Source organism: Mustela nivalis, assembly GCF_964662115.1.
Source record: "Mustela nivalis genome assembly, chromosome: 5".
NCBI classification, from domain to species: domain Eukaryota; kingdom Metazoa; phylum Chordata; class Mammalia; order Carnivora; family Mustelidae; genus Mustela; species Mustela nivalis.
Genome location: NC_139024.1, coordinates 112,171,043 through 112,193,824, shown reverse-complemented (window position 1 = coordinate 112,193,824; position 22,782 = coordinate 112,171,043).

The window sequence follows — 22,782 nt, the reverse complement described above, 5'->3', positions numbered from 1 at the left end:
TGGGAGGGAGACAAACCATAAGTGACTCTTAATCTCACAAAACAAACTGAGGTTTGCTGGGGGGAGGGGGTTTGGGAGAAGGGGGTGGGAATATGGACATTGGGGAGGGTATGTGATTTGGTGAGTGCTGTGAAGTGTGTAAACCTGGTGATTCACAGACCTGTACCCCTGGGGATAAAAATATATGTTTATAAAAAATAAAAAATTTAAAAAAAAATCAGTTTGGTATCATTTTAGATATTATTGTTTATATTTTTTCCTTTCCCATTTTCCCCCTTTTCCTTCCCAGAAGTAGCCAGCTGTTTATGTCCTCAGGAAGTTCTATGACAGGGTGAAAAGCAGAAACAACCTGTAGTCATTGATTTTTGCTTTCCAAAAGTCTAAGCTCTTAGAAGAACTGAGAACATGTAAAGAGGATAAAAAAGAGAGAAAGGGACTTGCAGACATAGAAGGTGTAAAGAGATAATGGAGAGAAAAGTTTTCAAAGAGTTTCTTCCAGTTTGATAGGTAGAGGTAAGAGAGAGGTCTGTGGGTCTGAAGATGAAAACAAAAAGCCCTTATATCTCCCTTCCAAAGCTGTACTTTCAGTTATGGGAATCCTTGCAGGAGGTCCTTTCACCTCTAGCATACAGACAATCACTGGACCTGAAGAGGAGAGATGCATACAGAGGCTAGAGGATTTACAGCCACCTGCTCGACCTGAGATGGAGGACTAGATACTGTTCCTCAGTCCACTCCCCATCAACATCTTGGTTCTATATGAGACCTAGAACTATCCGCAGAGGGACAGATGTTCAATTTTCTACTAGCTCAGTAAAATGGGTGCTTTGGTTCAGATATGAATTAGAGTTTTGAAAACATAAAAAGTGACTTCCACAGCTCAGTTGGTAGACAATGATTTATGTCCACCTCAAAAGCAAGCACCTACATGCCCTACTTAATTACAAAGCTGAGTAATTGCTTTGGTGGTGAGTCCAATATATTAGATGTCTGCCATGTGCACAGTAATCTTTTCCATAGAAATATACAGCACATGGCAGGAATAATCAGAAATTCTTTACTGGATTTTAGGGCGGTCATGGACTTTGTAATCGTGATGTCACAATCACAACTTATTTCAGAATCATTCAGGGTTTCTAGTAATAAAACATTCTTTCTTTCATTCATTCAGCCAATATTTATTGAGGGCTGCTGTGTAACAAGTATTATTCTAGGTTTGGGAATATCTAGTAAATAAAACAAATATCCCACTCAAGTAGAAGAACAATAATGAATGATAAGTGTAAAAAATAACAAGAAAAATATAGAATTAGATTGTGATGAGTGTTACAGAAATCAGAGGAAGGGGGCTGGGTAGGCCGTAATGTTAAATAGGATGGCAAAGGAAGAGTCACTGAGAAGGAGATGAAGGAGTTAGTGAAGCATGAATGTGGCACAGAACATCCTTGGAAGAGGGAATAGCTGTAACGGCAGCCCTAACTGAGTTGTGCTTGGAATATTTATGGAACAGTGTATGTCTTGGGCACAATGAGGTTAAAAAATAGTGCGGTAATCAGAATAATATCCCTCTCCCCAAGAAGTCCATGTCCTAATCCCTGGGAGCTACAAATATGTTATGTTATATGACAAAAGAGAATTAAAGTTGCAGATGGAATTAAGGTCGTTACTCAGCTGATCTTGAGATGGAGAGTGTAAAAGGGATGATCCAGGTGGGCCCAGTGTAATCACAAGGGTTCTTTAAGTGGAAGAGGATACAGAAGGTCAGAGTACCATGATGCGAGAAGGACTCAGTGAAACCTGGCTTGATTAGAATACCGAAGAAGGGGACCATGAGCAGGGAGTGTGGGATACCATTAGCAGCTAGAAGAAGCAAAGAAATAGACGATCCTCTCCAGCTTCTAGAAAGAATGCAGCCCTGCTGATACCTTGATTTTAGCCCAGTGAGACCTATATCAGACTTCTGACCTGAAGAATTCTTACAGTTCTCAGAGTATCTTACACAACGAGTTTGTTATTTTAAACCACTAATTTTGTGGTAGTTTATCACAAAAGCAAATATACTAAGTGAAGGGGGATCACTGAGGTTTTGAACAGAGGACTGATGTATGTGACCTGACAGATTTGTAAAGGATCTTCATGGCTGTTGTGTTGAGACAAGATGTAAGAAGACAAAGTAAAAGCAGGGAGATCTGCTGGAGCTACTGCAATGATCTAAGGAAGATATGAAGGTTGACTCACACCAGGAGGGTAATTTTGAAGTGGTGGGAAATGTTTGGATTCTAGGTAAGGCCAGTGAGGTTTCCTGACAGGTGGGATGTGGGGTTGGGTGGGGGGGGGGGGATGGGAAAAGCCAAGGATAACTCCCAAGTGTTCGGTTTGAACCATTAGAAGGAAAGAGATATGAGATGGGAAGCTTCAAGTGGAGAAGTTCTAGGAGAATGATCAGGATTTCAATCTAGGACATAATGTTTGAGATACTTGTTAAGTACTCAGGTGGCAATTTTGAACAAACAGTTGGATACCTGTGTAGTTAGAGTTCAGGAGAAAGGTTTATGCTAGATATATAAATGTGGTCATTATAGGCTTATAGATATATTGAGAGTCAAGAGATCAGGTGATATTACCAAAAGACTGGTGTAGACAGAAAAGAGAAGAGGGTCAAGAATTGGGGCTTTTGGTATTGTATCTATGCCTAGGATTATGAATTCCAGGATCCTACATGAGAAATTATCATGACAAATAATTCCCTTATTTTATTCACTCTGCATAGGAGTCTGCCTAGTAAAATTTGTGTCAATTAATCAGCTTGCTGGGTAGCAAAGGTGAAATGACTAGGGGAAACCAATATAGGCCATGTCAAAAAGTACAGATTTTTCAGACCTCGCCGTCAAATCTGATAAAGATATGCAGACCATGGTGTGCCTGGGGGGCTCTGTTGGCTAGACATCTGACTTCCACTCAGATCCTGACCTCAGAGTCTTGAGATCCAGCCCCCAGGGGAGCCCCACGTCGGCCTCCACGGTCAGTAAGGAGTCTGCTTCTCCCTCTGCCTCCTCCTCCCTCTGCTTATGCATGTGCACTCTCTATTGCAAATAGAGAAATAAAATCTTTTTAAAAAGATAGAGAGGTTAAGTTTTAGGCCTTTGAAAGAAACACTGCTACAAACAGTTAGTCTCAACATAATTATGTCAGGTTCCTGCCCTTTCCCTCACCTCTCTGCCTTTTCCTGTACTCCTCTGCTGGTTCTCAATCCTATATTGATCTACATGTAGCTTGTACCTGATACGTAACACTGACACAGTCCATTTCCCTAACACACACGTACGGAAAGCTTACCTGGAGAAAAATGGACAGGGATGGATAAATTTTCCAATTTTAAGCAAACAATTTCATCTTAATAATGAAATCTTAACATTTGATGGTGAATTAAAATTAAATACAATGTATTTGTTTTAACCTGTGAGGAAGAGAATCAAGTTTTCAGACTGAAGGTTATTATTTTAGCTGCTGAAATATCAAAAATAGAAAGTGTTTTTTCTGATATTTTTGTATTATATCATTTATACAACTTGGTAACTTTAAAGTTGATTAAATTCTTAAAAATACAATTCAAGTTGTTCTTTTTAATTGTTACATTTATAGTTATCATATGGACAAATTTTAATTTGTAAGAAATTTTTTTTAAGACTGTATTTATTTATTTGACAGACCGAGATCACAAGTAGACAGAGAGGCAGGCAGAGAGAGGAGGAAGCAGACTCTCCACTGAGCAGAGAGCTTGATGCAGGGCTCCATCCCAGGATCCCAGGACCCTGGGATCATGACCTGAGTCGAACACAGAGGCTTTAACCCACTGAGCCACCCAGGCACCCCTATAAGATAAAATTTTAAAGTATGTATAAAGAACTGAGGGTTTTTTACTTAAAATATTCTCCAAAATAAAAGCAATAGTTTATGATTAAAACATAAATGCTGGAATCACAAATTATTACAATTATACCGAACAAAATCTTAATGTTTTTAAGAAGTAGGACATAAAGGAAATTTCTCTCTGTGCCCAGTTATTTTGATAGATATGTAAAGTTTGTTGTGTTAAAATGTGATTGTAGTACTGGTTTTTAAAGGCATTAAAATTTAAAAAAAACCCACAAGTATACCTTAATGAGGCCTTCATCAAATATGTTATACAAAAAGAGAATGCTCTAGAGTAATATGGAGTGAAGTAGAAGAGTATTTAATGGCAAAGTGTGGTGAATGTATTCCAATAAAAATTTATTTATGGACACCTTAATTTGAATTTCATATAATTTTCAATTTCATGAAATTTTATTTTTTTATTTCTTTTCCTTAATCATTTAAATATGTAAAAGCCATTCTGAGCTCACCAGCCATACAAAAACAGGTGGTGGACTGGATTTGACCACCAAATCCAGTGGGCTGGATTTTGCTGACCCTGATTTCAAACACTAGACCTCAAGTCTTGAACAAATGTCCTATTTTTTAGATCATTTACCAACTCCTTTTCTAGCCACAGGCTGGGTCCCTTAATCAACCTAAACCAGGCTGGCAGATTCCTGCCAAGCCAGCACCAACGTGCATTGTCACAAACATTGTTCCTTTCTAAAGAGCAATCCCTTAATATGGACAGACTTATTAGAAGAATAAGCAAAATGAAAAGAAAAAAAGCAATGTTCTCAGCCTGCTTGACAGCGTGAACTTACGATAAGAGCAGCGAGTACATAGTTTTTAAGCTCAAAATTAATTGAGGTCTATGCTCTAATTTAGGTCTATGCATAAAATGCAAAATTTTATGTTAGTTAGCTACCATTTTAACTCATTATTTCTATCGTGCTCTTTAAAATTTTTTTTTTAAATTTTGCCACTTAGCATGTTAACTACCCTCTTAATTCTGTTGTGTCCAGAGGTACTAAGCATGTTGTGTTTATTTTCAATTAAGTTGTTGATGAAATAGTAAAAATGCTGAGCCAAAGACAGAGTTATTTGAACCCTCTAATCAAGACCATGAATCAGCTTCACAATTAATGTCCATATGCCCACAATGTATTTGTAGAGAATCTTCTAAATGCCCCCAAATGCACTGTATTTTTTGGTATTTTTAAAAGGAAATAAAGTTATTTTGGTGAATATAACTTTCTCTTAGAAAATTTGGGATGTGTCCAGTGAACCCCTTTATCAGTATTCATAAACTATCTGCCTAATAAACAGTTCTAGTATTTTAGTGAGCATTTATGTTAAACACACATTCTTTCCAGTCAGAATCTGCTATCTTCCTAAATTTTGAAAATTGAAAGTTTGTTCTTCTTTTATATTCTGCTGCCTCTTCCTTGGTCCACAATTCCATATCATTACTAGAATAGATTATATAATCATATCTGCAAGTATTTTCAGTACCTTGGAATGAAATTCATCAAAGCCAGGAAATCTGAATTTATTTAAAGCAGCTAGGTACATTTTTGTTTTCAATAACACCAGCTGATACAATCCAAAATTATTCCTGATCTGCCCTTAATTCCTCACTATTTCTTTTCGGTCTCTAGTCAGACTGCCTCTTCTCTTTCTAGTCTCTGCAAAATTGCCTCCTCATTTCCCAGAGTGATTTCAAAATTCACAAGGTCAGAACCTTTAAAGTCTTCAAGAGGTAACAAGTGTTGGTGAGGATATGGAGAAAAGAGAATCCATGGGCACTGTTTGTAGGAATGTAAATTGCTGTAGCCATTAATGGAAAACAGTGTGGAGGGTTTTCAAAAAATTAAAAATAGAACTACCATATGATCCAGCACTTTCACTTCTGGTTATATATCCAAAGAAAATAAAATCATTGTGTCTCAAAGAGGTATCTGCTCTTCTTCCCCCATGCTCTCTGTACCATTATTCGCAATAATAATGGCCAATAGCCATGATATGGAAATAGCTGTCTGTCTGTCAAGGGATGAATGGATAAAGAAAATGTCACACAGATACACACACACACACACACACACACACACACACAGAAATATTACAACCACAAAAAAGAAGGGAATCTTGTCATTTGTGATAATATAGATGAACCTGGAGGACATTAAGCTAAGTAAAGTAAGCCAAACACAGGAAGACAAATGCTGTGTGACCTTACTTATATGTGGAATCTAAAAAAGTCAAACTCAGAGAACCAGAGAATGGAATGCAACTGCAGAGGGCAAGGGATGGGGGAAATGCTGGCTAAAGTGTACAAAGTTTCACTTACGCAAATTGAAAAAGTTCTGGAGATCTAATTTACAGTATAGTGACTATGGTTAATGATCTGTATTGTCTTCTTGAAATTTGTAGGAAGTAAATCTTAAATGTTCTCATCAAAAAAAAATGGTATGCATGTGAGGTGATGGACATGTTAATTAACTTGATTATGTAATCATTTCACAATGTATACACACATTAAGTCAGTACACTGTACAACTTAAAAAAAAAAGGTAAAAGTGCCCTTCAATGGACGAATGGATAAGGAAGATGTGGTCCATATACACTATGAAGTATTACGCCTCCATCAGAAAGGATGAATATCCAACTTTTGTAGCAACATGGATGGGACTGGAAAAGATTATGCTGAGTGAAATAAGTCAAGCAGAGAGAATCAATTATCATATGGTTTCACTTACTTGTGGAGCATAACAAATATCATGGAGGACATGGGGAGTTGGAGAGAAGAAGGAAGTTGGGGGAAATTGGAAGGGGAGGTGAACCATGAGAGACTATGGACTCTGAAAAACAATCTGAGGGGAATGAAGTGGTGGGGGGGGTGGGAGGTTGGGGTACCAGGTGGTGGTTATTATAGAGGGCACAGATTGCATGGAGCACTGGGTGTGGTGCAAAAATAATGAATACTGTTATGCTGAAAATAAAGAAATTTAATTTTAAAAAAAGGTAAAAGTAAATAATTAAAATGGCAACTTTCTTTCCTTCTATATACTGTACCAAATATAAAACAGAAGCCAGAAAGAAAATTTCTCATTTCTGTAGAATAGTTTTATTAAAAACTGAACTTGGGGCAAAGTGAGCATAGCAATCTCTGATTCATCTATGAGAGCTCTGTGATAATCTCTCTGAATCCCCGGATATGAAAACATCACTTCTGGGGAGTTTTAAACTCAAAATGTTGGCATGCATTACCTCCTGAAACATCAGTCTTTCTGTTTTTGGGCTACTGTGAGCCTCTGGAGTTCCTGATCTGGCTCCTGACAGACTGTGATTCAAGGAAGTGACCAAAATAGAAACAAGAAAACTTCATAAATTTAGACTAACCTCAATCAACATAATCTCCTAAAGATTTGTGATATTTAAGACCAAGAGGTAGGGTTTTAAATCCACGCTTTTGGGGACAGGATCCACTAAGCAAATTGTTAATATTATGCATAAACAACATTCAGGGAACCTACGTAAATGGCTTAGAACCAACTTTAAAAGCACTCTATAGGCATTCATTTAATTAGAAAAATATTAATGTTCTAATTAAAAACAATTCTTACTTAATAAGGTAGATCAGTTTGGTTCAATTTGATATATGCACTTATAGTAATGAACTGTGTGTGTGTGTGTGTGTGTATTTATTTATTTATTTATTTATTTATTTCAGAGACAGAGAGAACATAAGCAGGAGGGCCAGAGGGTGGGAGAAAGAATCTCAAGCAGACTTCTGTGCTAACCATGGAGCCAAACGTGGGGCTCAATCTTATGACCCTGAGATCACGACCTGAGCAGAAACCAAGAGTCAGATGCTTAACAGCCTTCACCACCCAGGTGCCTCAGTAATGAACTATATTTTGAAAATGTATTTCAGGATTTGGGTTTTCGCAAAAATCCCAACTCTTTCCCCCCCCTTAATTTACTCCAAATATTGTAAGCTCATCAGTTAGGAACAGCTTTTCAAACACCTGTCAAATGTATCAGACCTAAAAATTATCAATGTTTTCTTTGTACAACTTGCTTTCACCAATAGGTATACATCAACAATTTATCTTCACTCTCTATTTTCAAAAGCACGTCACTTTGATAGATTAAACCACTGTATTCTTTCTACAAATATATTCCAAGCTCATTGACATGATGGTTTCCATTAGCCTTGCAGCCCTTCACTTATTATGCTCTGACCACCCAAAACACAGCTTCTTGGGTAATATAGGTTCAGCCATATATCAACATATAGACTCAATTCTGATCATCTTATGCACAAGCCAACCTTACTCTGTCCTTATACTTCCTTTTCTTTCTTATCGAAGCCTGCAGTTATCTATCTGACTAAGTTTTATAGATTATCAGTTTTGCCCACAAGCATGTGAGCACAGAAAAGACAAAAGTCTATCTTATTCACTATACTATCGTCAATGTGCAGAATAGAGCCTAGCACATAGTGAGCATCAAATAAATATTCATTCAGTAACCAAATGATTGAACTGAAGACATACCAGGAAGTCGAATTGGGCCTTCTGTTCTGGGTAAAAGATTCCCTGCAGCTAGTCTCTGTTTTAAGTGCTTTGGTTCAGACTATGCCAGGGCAGATAGGATTCAGTAATGGATTTCTAAATCCTGGCCCAACTCATTTCCTCACCAAGTGTGCACTTCTGGAGTCACACTTTAATCAGTCTGGGTCCTTCCAGGGAAGCATGCACTGAAACAATGCCCGTCCCGTGACATCCTTGAACAGCAAGACCTTAAAGATCCTCGACTGTGTAAGTGTGGACTTACAAGATGAAGAAGCCTGCCCTTAGTAAGTGGCTATTCGTGACTTAGATAAAGACACGCTGTCTCCAAGGCTTCCTACTTAAAGAAGCAGCCAGGATTCTGCTTCCACTTATGATATGGAAAACCTCAAGAAAACATTGCTCTTCACCCACCTGCAGAGGTATTGCCTCCTGCTTTTGCATTCTTGGTCTCTGCTGATTTAAAGAATTTTATTTCTAAAGAAGAAACACTTCTTTCCAATAGCAGATACAAAAAAAAGGTCCCAGCAAACAGGACACATATGTAAGACAGCATCAAAACACTTCACTGATGCGATATGATGGGCAAGGGCAATTTCGTGTAAGTAAAATTTCATCTTACTACATTCATTTATTCTCTTGAAAATTAGTGATTCGGGTTAGTGGTCAACAAAGTCTGACCTGATGGCCACACTTGCTCCTCTGCATGTTTTTGTAAGGCCACAGCACCATAGACAAGGCTATGGCTATGAATGATAGAGACCACGCCTGGGAGCTTTGCTCTGCACCACTCCTGGCTCCATTCCTACCACCTGCTCCTTCAGAAGGCAGCCTGCCACGCCACCACTGGCAAGTTCTGAGCGGTGGAATCAGTCCAGGAGTCTGCAACTCAGCTAGTCAGCTTGCTATATCAGTCAGTTGCCCAGGTTGAAATAGCTGGGCTCTTACTGTAAAGAGAATGTTTTTACAGAAATTGTTAATTAATTAATTAACTAACTAATTTTAAAAGACTTTATTTATTTATTTATTTGACAGACAGAGACCACAAGCAGGCAGAGAGAAGGGGAAAGCAGGCTCCTCACTGAGCAGAGAGCCCGATGCGGGGCTCGATCCCAGGACCCTCAGATAATGACCTGAGCCGAAGGCAGAGGCTTAACCCACTGATCCACCCAGGCACCCCTAAATTATAAACTTAAATGTGTAACTTGATACTTTGAAATTTATATGAATAAATAAATTAAAAGTTGGTGAATATAGTTCAAAATTAAGTGTTAATAGTTTTTTTTTTATTTTTCATTAGAGTTTAATTTGAAATTTGTACTTATCTTTATATTGAATTTAAATAGTTATACCTACTCTTTCTTGTGGATAAAGCACAAATATACATACAGTATATAAACAGATAAACAGTGTGTCTGTGCTATTAAAATTTGATGGAGGGGGTGATTAGGAAAAGATGTCTGAAAAGGTTTCTTAGGGGAGCAATAAAAACAAAAACAAAAACAAAAACAAAAAAACAGCAGTCCAAAAACTGTTTTGAGGCAACTACTCACAGCAATATCCATAGTAATCAGGAGATGGGGCTTGCCTATTTATTTATCAGGTACTTCCTATTCCATTAGAGGCTGAGACAGTTTTTCTAAGACTAAAAACTCACTAAATAAGTCCCTGGGATTTTTGTATTATGGAGGTTTGGACACCCAAGTTAGGGGGGAAAAGGTTGTAGCTGAGAGGAAGATAGAAGTTCTAAACTTTGAATTTGAATAATTTTGAATTTTCATCTCAAGCTTCTAGAGCTGGACATATTAGTGTCATAAAGTTCTGCTGCTTTTAATTCCATGATATTGCATACATTCTCCCTCTCCTTCAGGATTCAGTGTTCTAACCCCACTCATCTCATAGGCAGATTCACATGATGTAGGCTGAATTTCTTCCATTCAAAATTACCCAACTCGGAAACAACTAAATATAGTTAACATAGACTATCATCAAAGTCTTCCTCTTTGGAGTAACATTGACATTGCTGATCTCATTATTAATTGCTTCTTGATATTGGAATATTTTTACAGGAATGTATTAATTCAAAGTTAGTTTTCAGTGGTCTAGATAGCTGGGTTGTCAAACAATGAAAACCAAATAGAAATTTTGGTTGACCTTATAATAGGACTTTAGATAATGGAGTAAAGTTCGTGAACCATATGTGTCCTCTGGGGAGACCAGAAGGCTCATCGGTACGTTGAGAGTCACATTACAAGAACTCAAGTGACACTGACTCATGCATACATGGGTTTTCAGACAGCTACCTTCTCTACAAGTCATCTGTCTTTTTTTTTAATTTGCTTCCAAATTCCTTGTTTCATCTGAATGTTTCAAACTGGAGTCTTACTCCTTGGTAATTGAATGCATCACTACAAATAATTAAGTGTTAAATTGAGCACTTTAGAGTAGAAAATGATCAATGAAAACTTCTTGTGGGGGGAATCTTTAACACTGTCTTGAAAAACATGCATAATTTGGATAATGGGGAGGGAAGGAAGGCATTTTGTGTGAAAAGTGCAGCATGAACAAAGGCGAAAGGAGAGAAAGCAACAAATTCCAAGTAGTGGACATGAATTAACCTAGGCTGCATATAGGGGGGTTTGCTTTAGAAGGGAATTGTCTGAAACATAAATGATCGAATGGGCACTGAATATGACAGGTTTTGAATTCCTGCCAATTTCTTTACTGTTCATTTTTTACTTGCTTCTCCCAAATCACAACTGAAGGTATTTTATACTTTTCTCTCTCAATTCCTGATATTTCCTTTCTTTTTGTCATATTTCTTAACATGCTTCTCTCTGATGGCGTAAGATTTCTACTAGTCTTTCCTCTTTAATCAGCTATTTACCTATAATCATATACTGTTCAGTTTTGCATCCTTAACTTTATATAGTGCTTATGCTGAGTTGCTCTTTTAGCTCATTATGTTTGAGATTTGTCAATATTACTGCACATACGTGTAATTCATTAATCTTATAACTCTATAGTACATATTGCATGCATACATGACAATTTGTCCATTTTACTTTCAATGGTATTCATGTTGTTTATAGCTTTGTAAAAATTAATACCTTTTTATTATAAAAAAAATACCGCTATGAAGATCTGCTCCTGTTTCCAGATGCACAGTCTCAATCATTTCTGTATTATAGGTACATAGGACTAGTACTGCTGGGTTGTAGAATGTTCATCTTCAACTACAGCAGTTATGCTAAGTTATGTTCCAAGGTGGTATTCCACATTATACTTATACATGTAGTATATCAGTATACAAGTGCATTAAGCATAGAACCATGTTCTCTTTGTTCTTTATTTTCGGGGAATTTCTTTCCACTTTTTGCATTATGGATTCTCTCTATTATATATTGATTTCCTATTATGTTAACTTCTACCTTTATCTGCATTATTTACTTTCTTCCTTTGGGTTTATTCAATTTTTCTTTACTAACTTCTTATATTAGGTGTTTAGTTCATTCATTTTTGTCATTTCTTCATTTTAATACATGTAATATAAATATCTTTCTAAATATCACTTTAGTTGGACACAGGCATTTGTCCACTTAATAGTTTTAAAAGCACTTAAAGTATTTTCTAACTTTCACTAAGATTTCTTCTTTGACCTATGAGTTATTTAAAAGTATATTTTAGGGGACACCTGAGTGGCACAGTTGGTTGAGGTTCTCACTCTTGGTTTCGGTTCAGGTCATGATCTCAGAGTTGTGTGATCAACCCACATGGGGCCTCCTGTTGAGCTCTGTGTGGGGCTCACACTCAGCATGGAGTCTGCTTGAGATTCTCTCTCCTTCTTCCTCTGCCTCACCTGCTCATGCTCTCTCTCTCTCTAAAATACATAAATAAATCTTAAAAAAATAAAAGTACATTTCAGAATACCACACATATGATGTTTTTCTAGTTATATTTATCTGACTTATTACTATTATGATTATATGTGGTCAGAGCACATGGTCTGAAAGGTATCAATTTTCTGAAATTGGTTGTGACTTTCTTTGGAGCTCAGAAAGTAGAATTTTCTTAAATAATTTATTTCTGTTCAAATGGGATATATATTATGCCGTTGTTGAAGTCCAAGATTCCTTTATTCTCTTTCTCTCTCTCGGTCCATTTGAAAAAACTTTTAAATGATGCTATTAGGTCTTTAAATCCTATTTTTTAAATTTAATTAGTCTATCAGTTCCTGAAATGATTATGTTAAAATCTCTACTATGATTGTGGAATTGACTGTGTTTTTCTTGCTTTTCTGTAAATTTACTTTACGCATTTTGGAGCATTTATTAGGTACATAGAAATACACTTTTCTTATATTTTCTTCAAGAATTAAAGTCTTTATTATTATAAGTAATTTTTTAACTGTACTAATTCTTCTTTTTTACTTTAAAGTCCCTTTTTCCTGATCTTAAAATAAATATAGTATATTTCTTTTGTTAGTATATTCATTTTTTATCCTTCAATTTTTTAAAAAGATTTTATTAATTGATTGATTTGAGAGATAGAGACACAGCGAGAAAAGGAACACAAAAAGGGGGAGTGGGAAAAGTAGAAGCAGGCTTCCTGCTGGGCAGGGAGCCCGATGCGGGGCTTGATCCCAGGATCCTGGGATCATGACCTGAGCCAAAGGCAGACACCCAATGACGGAGCCACCCAGGCACCCTTCCTTTAACAATTTTTGATCTTCCTGTTTACATATGTAAAGATGTGGATATTCTAAACAATGTATAGTTGGATTTTGGGTTTTTAGTCTATGAAATCTTTTTAAGTAAAGCATTTCTACCTTGTCGTTTTGTTCTTTTTTTTTTTTTAAGATTTTATTTATTTATTTGACTGAGAGAAATCACAAGTAGGCAGAGAGACAGGCAGAGAGAGAGGGGGAAGCAGGCTCCACACTGAGGAGAGAGCCTGATGTGGGGCTCGATCCCTGGACCCTGAGATCATGACCTGAGCCGAAGGCAGAGGCTTAACCCACTGAGCCACCCAGGCGCCCCTGTCTTTTTGTTCTTTTAATTTGGCCCTCCATATTTGTATTTTGTCTTTCATATCTTGCCTTCCTTTAAAATGTATCACTTCAAAAAATGGGCAGAGACATGAACAGACACTTCTCCAAAAGACATACAAATGGCTCCAAAAAAGACATATAAATGAAATAATGTTCATCATCACTACCATCAGGGAGATTTAAATCAAAACCACATTGAGATATCACCTTACACTAATTAGAATGGCCAAAATTAACAAGACAGTAAACAACAAGTGTTGGAGAGGATGTGGAGAAAGAGGAAACCTCTTACACTGTTGGTGGGAATGCAAGTTGATGCAGCCACTTTAGAAAACAGTGTGGAGATTCCTTAAGAAATTAAAAATAGAGAGGATCCTGTGTGGCTCAGTGGGTTAAAGCCTCTGCCTTCAGCTCAGGTCATGATCCCAGAGTCCTGGGATCAAGTCCCACATTGGGCTTTCTGCTCAGCGGGAAGCCTGCTTCCTCCTCTCTCTCTCTCTCTCTATCTGCCTCTCTGCCTACTTGTGATCTCTGTCTGTAAAATAAAAAGAAAAAAAAATTTTAATAAAAAAAAAGAAATTAAAAATAGAGCTTTCCTATTCCCTGCAATTGCACTACTGGATATTTGTCCCAAAGATACAGAAGTAGTGAAAAGAAGGGCCACTTTTACCCCAATGTTCATAGCAGCAATGGCCACAGTCGCCAAACTGTGGAAAGAGCCAAGATGCCCTTCAGCAGATGAATGGATAAAGAAGAAATGGTCCATATATACAATGGAGTATTACATCTCCATCAGAAAGAATAAATACCCAACTTTAGTGTCAACATGGATAGGACTGGAGGTTATGCTGAGTGAAATAAGTTAAGCAGAGAGAGTCAAGTATCATATGGTTTCACTTACTTGTGGAGCATAAGGAATAACACGGAGGACATTGGGAGATGGAGAGGAGAAGTGAGATGGGGGAAATTGGAGGGGGAGATGAACCATGAGAGACTGTGGACTCTGAGAAACAAACAGGGTTTGGGAGGGGGGGGGGATGAGGAGTTGGGTGAGTCTAGTGGTGGGTATTATGTAGGACACATATTGCATGGAGCACTGGGTGTGGTGCATAAACAATGAATCTTAGAACACAAAAAATAAAATAAATTTTTTTTAAAAGTGAGTAAGAAACAACAACAAAAGTGAGATCACTATTTTGTTGAGATTAGCTGCACATTTAAATGGTTATTGACTGAGCATTTGAACTAAGCCTTAGGTAAAAATGGGCCTTTGAAAATGTGGCTTGAGAACTGAATCCATGCCATTGATTAAATAACACAGTAGAAAATAAAATTAAGGTTTTTCCTGGTCTACTGATTTTTGACCTTCACTTTGTGAGCCACTGATATTTCTGTCCTGAAGTTTTAACAGGGAAATGGATACTCTCCTGCATGTTATTCCTTGTTTATACAAGAACTTCCAATAAAACGTACTTGCTTCCCATAGCAGAATTGGGAATGACTTTCATGTATTTACACAATAATATTATAGATAATGATATGTAATACTAGACAAAATTAGTCAAAAGCAGTTATTTTAAATGAGTTAATCTAATTTCAGGATGTTTCTTTTGTTTTGTTTTGTTTTTTTTTTTAAAGATTTTATTTAGTTATTTTGACAGGCAGAGATCACAAGTAGGCAGAGAGGCAGGCAGAGAGAGGAGAGGAAGCAGGCTCCCCGCGGAGCAGAGAGCCTGATGTGGGGCTCGATCCTGGAACACCGAGATCATGACCTGAGCCGAAGGCAGAGGCCTCAACCCACTGAGCCACCCAGGCGCCCCAGGATGTTTCTTAATAAAAGTTATTATAGACTGTTTTAAAAACTGTATTACTTTTCCTTATTCCAGTTCTTTGCTTCTGTCATACAACTTTTTTCACTTTATTCTTTTTTCCAAAAAGATTTTAAGATTTATACTTCTAAAAGACTAATATTTGTTCACATTTTTACTCTTCTCCAAGTAAAACACTCACCTTCAATACACTTAAAATATAATGACCACTTTCCAACTTGTTTAATATTGTTATTGTATATTTTAATTTAATTTCTCAATCACAGTTTGAGATTGTAATTATAATTATTGTTTATATAATCAGTGTTTCTTTAGATTTAACCATGTGTTACCATATCTTTGTTCATCATTCTTTCTTGCATCTCAGACTTGCTCTCTAGAATCCTTGTCTCGCTCAAATATATTCTTTAGAATTGATTTTAATGTGTGTCTCTTGATGGCAAATTTTGCAGTTTTATTTTGTCTGAAATGTCTTCCTATTACCCATATTCCTGAAAGATAGTCTAAGTATATATAAATCTAATTGACAGTTATACTGTTCTCTCAGCACATGATGCCATTGCCTTCTAACTCTAGATGTTGCTCTTGAGAAGTCAGATAACACTCTAAATGTCTTTTTTGAAAAATAAGATAATCAGATTTTCTTTCCCTTCTGATTTTAAGATATCTTGTCTTTGGTGTTTGGCAGTTCCACAATAATGTTACTTGGTATCATTTTTGTTTTTATATTTGTTTTCATTTAGCCTACTTCTAGACTTCATGAATCTAGCTTGTTTTTTTTTGTTTTTTCCACAATTGCTTACATAAATGCTCCTACTCCATTTTTCCTCTCTTCAGTTCTGGTTTTAATTAGATATATCTTAGAACTTCATATTATTCTTTAAATCTTTACATCTTAGCTGTCTTCCATTGTTCACCTTTCCTCTTTAGATTACACTCAGATATGGCTTTGTATTTCAGTTTGTTAATTCTCTCTTTAGCTCATTAATGGATATGAATTTTATTCAAATATATTTGAACATTTTAATACTATGTTTTTCCTTGCAACTATTTTCAGTTATTCACTTTATTTATTTAAACACATTACATATATTTTCTATATTCTCTTCTTATGCTTTCAAAATATTAAGATTTCATTGGTTTTATTGTGCTGCCAATTTTGCTTGTTCTTGCTTATGTTTCCTTCCTTGCTCTTCTTTCTTGTATTTTTTACTGTGAGCTTATCCTTTTTGGATTTGGATCTGAGAAAATACTTCAAGTCCTTCTTTTAAGTGACTTAGTCTAAAGAAATTTAACATTCACTCCTGCCAATTGCCTAGAAGTCTTATCAACCAACAATGGTTTTAAGCTGAATTCTGGACTTTTTTTTATACATATGCAAGAAATATTAATTCAATCTTCAACCTTAACTAAGAAACAAATCATGGTTAAAAATCAAAGGAGCATATTTTCCTCCATTCAATCCCAAGACCGTAGACAGGTAATTTTTCTTATAGTTTATAACAGGTGTTATTCCTACCTCACTCTTACACAGGGACCATTCTGGATCCCAGATTTTTATGAGAGTATTTTTTTAATTTAAATTCAATAAGCCAGGGGCGCCTGGGTGGCTCAGTCTTTAAGTGTCTGCTTCAGCTCAGGTCATGATCCCAGGGTCCTGGTATTGAGCCCTGCATTGGGCTCCCTGCTCAGTGGAAACCTGCTTCTCCCTCTTCCACTCCCCCTGCCTGTGTTCCCTCTCTTGCTGTGTCTCTCTCTGTCAAATAAATAAATAAGATCTTTAAAAAAAATAAATTCAATTAACCAATGTATGGTACAATGATTCTTTAGATGCCTATAACACCCAGTGCATATCATATCAGGTGCCCTCTTTATTCCAATTGCCGAGTTACCCTATACCCCACCCACTTCCCTTTTTGCAACCCTCAGTTTGTTTTCCAGAGTCAAGAGTCTTCCATGGTTTCTCTCCCTCTCTGATTTTCTCCCATCCAGTCTTCCCACCCTTCCCCTATGATCCTCTACACTATTCCTTGTATTCCACACATGAGTGAAACCATATGATAATTGTCTTTCTCTGACTGACTTATTTCACTTAGCATAATACCCTCCAGTTCCATCCATGTTGATGTAAATGGTAGATACTCATCTTTTCTGATGGCTAATATTCCATTGTATATATGAACCACATCTTTATCCCTTCATCTGTTGAAGGATATCTCAGCTCCTTCCATAGTTTGGCTATTGTGGACGTTGCTGCTATAAACATTGGGGTGCACGTGCCCCTTCTTTTCACTACATCTCTATCTTTGGGGTAAATATCCAGTAGTACAGTTGCTGGGTCATGGGGTAGTTCTATTTTCAACTTCTTGAGGAACCTCAATACTGTTTTCCAGAATGACTGTACTAGCTTGTGTTCCTACCAACAGTGTAAGAAGGTTACCCTTTTCCACATCTTCGCCAACATTTGTTGCTCCCTGTCTTGTTCATTTTTGCTATTCTAACTGGTATAAGGTGGCATCTCATTGTGGGTTTGATTTGTATTTCCCTGATGCCGAGTGATATGGAGCATTTTTCATGTGTCTGTTAGCTCTTTGTATGTCTTTTTTGAAGAAGTGCCTGGATTATTTGTTTTTTAGTGTTGAGTATGAGAAGTTCTTTATAGATCTTGGATACCAGCCCTTTATCTGTAATGTCACTTGCAAATATCTTCTTTCATTCCATACATTGCTTTTAGTTTTGTTGTTTCCTTTGCTGTTGCAGAAGCGTTTTTATCTTGATGAAGTCCCATTAGTTCATTTTTGCTTTTGTTTCCCTTGTCTTTAGAGACATCTCTTGCAAGAACTCACTGTGCCCAAGGTCGAAGAAGTTGCTGCCTGTGTTCTCCTCTAGGATTTTGATGGATTCCTGTCTCACATTTAAGTCTTTCATCCCTTTTGAGTTTATCTTTGTGTATGGTTTAAGAGACTGGTCCAGTTTCATTCTTCTGCGTATGGCTGTCCCATTTCCCCAGCACCATTTATTGAAGACACTGTCTTTTTTCCACTGGATATTCTTTCCTGATTAGTTGAATTAGTTAACCATAGAGTTGCGGGTCCATATCTGGGCTCTCCACTCTGTTCCATTAGTCTATGTGTCTGCCTTTGTGCCAACCATGCTGTCTTGACGATCACAGCTTTGTAATATAGCTTGAAGTCAGGCATAGTGTTGTCCCCAGGTTTGTTTTTTTGTTTGTTTTCCAACATTTCCCTGAAGATTTGAGTTCTTTTTTGGTTCTATTCAAATGTTAGGATTGTTTGTTCCAGCTCTGTGAAAAACGTCAATGGTATTTCGATAGGGATTGCATTGAATGTGTAGATTGCTCTGGGCAGCATAGACATTTTAGCAATGTTTATTCTTCCAATCCAGGAGCATGGAATGTTTTTCCATCTCTCTATGTCTTCCTCAATTTCTTTCAAAAGTGTTCTGTAGTTTCTAGAGTACAGATGTTTTACCTCTTTAGTTAGATTTATTCCTAGGTACCTTATAGGTTTTGATTCAATTGTAAGTGGAATTGATTTCTTAACTTCTCTTTCTTCGGTCACATTGTTAGTGTATAGAAAGGCCACTGATATCTGTGCACTGATTTTGTATCCTGGCACATTGCTGAATTGCTGTATGAGTTCTAGTAATTTGGGGGTGGAGTTTTTTGGGTTTTCCACATAAAGTATCATATCATCTGTGAAGAGAGAGAGTTTTACTTCTTTGCCAATTTGAATGCCTTTTATTTCTTTTCGTTGTCTGATTGCTGAGACTAGGACTTGTAGTACTATGTTGAACAATAGTGGCGAGTGTGGGCATTCCTGTCATTCCTGATGTTAAGGGAAAAGTTGTTATGAGAGTATTTTTAGTACTTTCCCTGGCCTTTATCTCTCAACTTTGTGCCTCATGGGCCACAAGAAATGATTCCTAAGTTTAGCCCCTGACCTGGCCTATTTATCAGTGACACTCAGTAAATGAGTTCCCTTTCTTTTCCTTCTAATAAGTTTTACTGTGTTTTCTGGAATTATCTTCCTTTTAATTCAGAGTTCAGTAAGTGACTATTTCTTTGTAGCTATATACTCAACCTATCACTATCTAGTATTGGTTCTGCCTGAAACAAGTGAGCTTAATAAGTGTAGTTTTGCACTCCTGGGTATTTACCCCAAAGATACAGATGTAGTGAAAAGAAGGGCCATCTGTACCCCAATGTTTATAGCAGCAATGGCCACGGTCGCCAAACTATGGAAAGAACCAAGATGCCCTTCAACAGACGAATGGATAAGGAAGATGTGGTCCATATACACTATGGAGTATTATGCCTCCATCAGAAAGGACGAATACCCAACTTTTGTAGCAACATGGACGGGACTGGAAGAGATTACACTGAGTAAGCAGAGAGAGTCAATTATCATATGGTTTCACTTATTTGTGGAGCATAACAAATATCATGGAGGACAAGGGGTGTTAGAGAGGAGAAGGGAGTTGGGGGAAATTGTAAGGGGAGGTGAATCATGAGAGACTATGGACTCTGAAAAACAATCTGAGGGGTTTGAAGTGGCGGGGGAGTGGGAGGTTGGGGTACCAGGTGGTGGGTATTATAGAGGGCACGGATTGCATGGAGCACTGGGTGTGGTGAAAAAATAATGAATACTGTTTTTCTGAAAATATATAAATTAATTTAAAAAAATGAAAAAAAATGTAGTTTTATTGTTAGTCTGTCTGAAAAATCTCAGTACAGAAAGTTTGGCAATTCTCAATACAGAAAGTATGTCATTTCATACTTTTCAAGAATATGCTCAGTATTTCATGTTTAGAATTGAAAATCCATCAAACTGCTGTCATTTTACTTTCCCTCAATGGTATTCAGAAAAATATGTCTTGTTCAATATGTCACATAATTTTTACCTAGTTACTTTGTATAATATTATGGTATTATGCTATTACAAACAAATATACTCATATTTTCAAAAGACCTACTGTTGGAAAATATAAGCAAAACAAAACAAAACAAAAACCAACCCACACACACTAAAATAAAAACCAATGTTATTAGCAAAAGTGACCGAGGTTAGGGAGTAAAAGGGATACAGAAATAGAATGTTGAAATAATCAGAAAATAAGTCACCTCAAAGAAATATTGCTAAAAAGGTAACATCCTGTAGCTTTAGGGTCTTTCCAGGATTATGTTCACATAAGGTGACAAGTCTTTGGACCAGACTGTGCAGTGTTCTACTCACTTTTTCTGACCCAAATAGATGTTGAAGGCACTGGTATTGAATGGAATTTTTAAAAAGCTGACTACCCAGTCACCATAGTCAACTACATGTTGGAAATGACGAATAAGTAAGCCTTACATATAATGTTATCAAGTATAAAAGGAGAATTGAAGTAATAGTCACATGATATTTTCCTCTTATAGATTTCCTTAGTGCAAAACATTCAATAGTTAAGCCTTGCTGTGCTTTAGACATTAAGAGACACTAAAATTGAATACTATTTTTAATACTGTCAATAATAGTGCATCATATGAAATAAAGAAGTGATATACACACAAATCCAAATCACAAGCCTCATGATAATTCACTATAACCTGTGTATTGCTTTGCAATTAATCAAATTTTTGTTTCACCCATATGAAACTCTGTTGAGTAAGTGTTATTATCTTCTTTTGTACAAATTAGAAAACGGAAGGATTATAGCAATATGTAAATGTCTCAAAGTCTCACAGCTAATAAGTGACAGCAAAAGAAGAATGTTATTTTTGCTTGGGTTTAGACTTGAATATATGGATCCCATGAGTATGGAAGAATTAGCAGAAAGGCATAAGCCAAGACTGGGGAAGAGTGAGGTTCTGTGGCTCTGATATCAAAGATGATACAATTGTCCCCTAACAAATTCTGAAAGTGGTTATGATTGAAATATTCAATAAGGCGAGTAGTAACAAATCTGGTTAATAGGTAACAATTCAGAGGTATACATCCAAAGGAAATGAAAATGAGATACTGAAAAGATATTTGGACTCTTATGTTCATTACAGCATTGTTCATAGTAGCCAATATTTGGAAACAACCTAAGTGATGAATGGATAAAGAAGATGTGATATGTGTGTATATATACCATTCAACCATGAGAAAGAAGAAAATCCTGTCATTTGCAACAACAGGGATGCAGCTTGAGGGCATTATGCTAAGTGAGATAAGTCAAACAGAAAAAAAAATACTGTATGATATATATGTAGAATCTAAAAAGACAAATTTGTAGAAACAAGGAGTAGAATGCTAGTTACCATAGGCTAGGGGGTGAGAGAATTGGGGAGATGTTATTTAGGGCACAAACTTAAAACTAGTAGATAAATAAGTTCCAGAGATCTAATGTACAGCACAGTGATTACAGTCAACGTTACTGTATTGTAACTTCAGAGTTGTTAAAAGACCAGATCTTACTTGTTTCTACCACACATGAAAAGTGATAATTATGTGACATGAGGGAAGCATTAGCTAATACTATAGTGGTAATCATAATGCAATATATAAATTTATTGAATTCTACATGTTGAACACCTTAAGCTTAAAGAATGTTATATGTCTGTTTCTGCTTCTCTCTGTCTAAAAATGTTAGATATATCCAACCTCGGATTTGACCTATTTCTTTATATAGCTGGGATCCATGCAAAGTGGTAGGAGATAGAAGAAATCAGCTTCTAGAAGGATATTAGAAACTATAAAGACAAATATCTGAGCTTCAGCTAGGTGAACTTCAAGTTAACTATTGTTCCTGGCCCATAAAGATTTTTTTATTAATTGGAAAGATGGTCAGGTAAGGAATCAGAACAGAATCTGAGACCTGCAGCCTGACAGAAACCAAGGAATGTGGAAATACTGAGACGACACTCAGGTAAGAGGCTTACCCTGGTGCATTGGATCTTCATTTTTGTTGGTTAAAGGTGAGACTTGGTTGGGAGGAAGAACAATCAAGTGGTTCTAGATCTATTCTCAAAACTGGGGTAGTGACTTAACTTCAACTGTTAATTGGGCATACTCTCATCCTTTTATCCTCTGTAAGGTCAGGATTTAAATAGTGTGTTGTTGATAAAAGAACTCCTTTGGTGATTGAGCTACACTTAATCTGATAGCTCATAATTCCAAGAAGCATTCTGGTATTTACTAAGCATGAAGTGAATGTTGTTACAGGATTGAGATTCAACAAGGGTTTCATATAGTTTGGCACAATAAATAGTGTCACTGTCTTCTTACTTTACCTCACTGGTAAAATACTTCCTGAATCAGATAGGTGATTTTCTTCAGCCATGAGGTTTATTCTGTACCTGGATGTTTTTTACTCACTAAAGAGGTCATATGTTGGACCTAACGTAAGAATATCCAATCTTGAAGGTCAAAATTTATTAAAGACC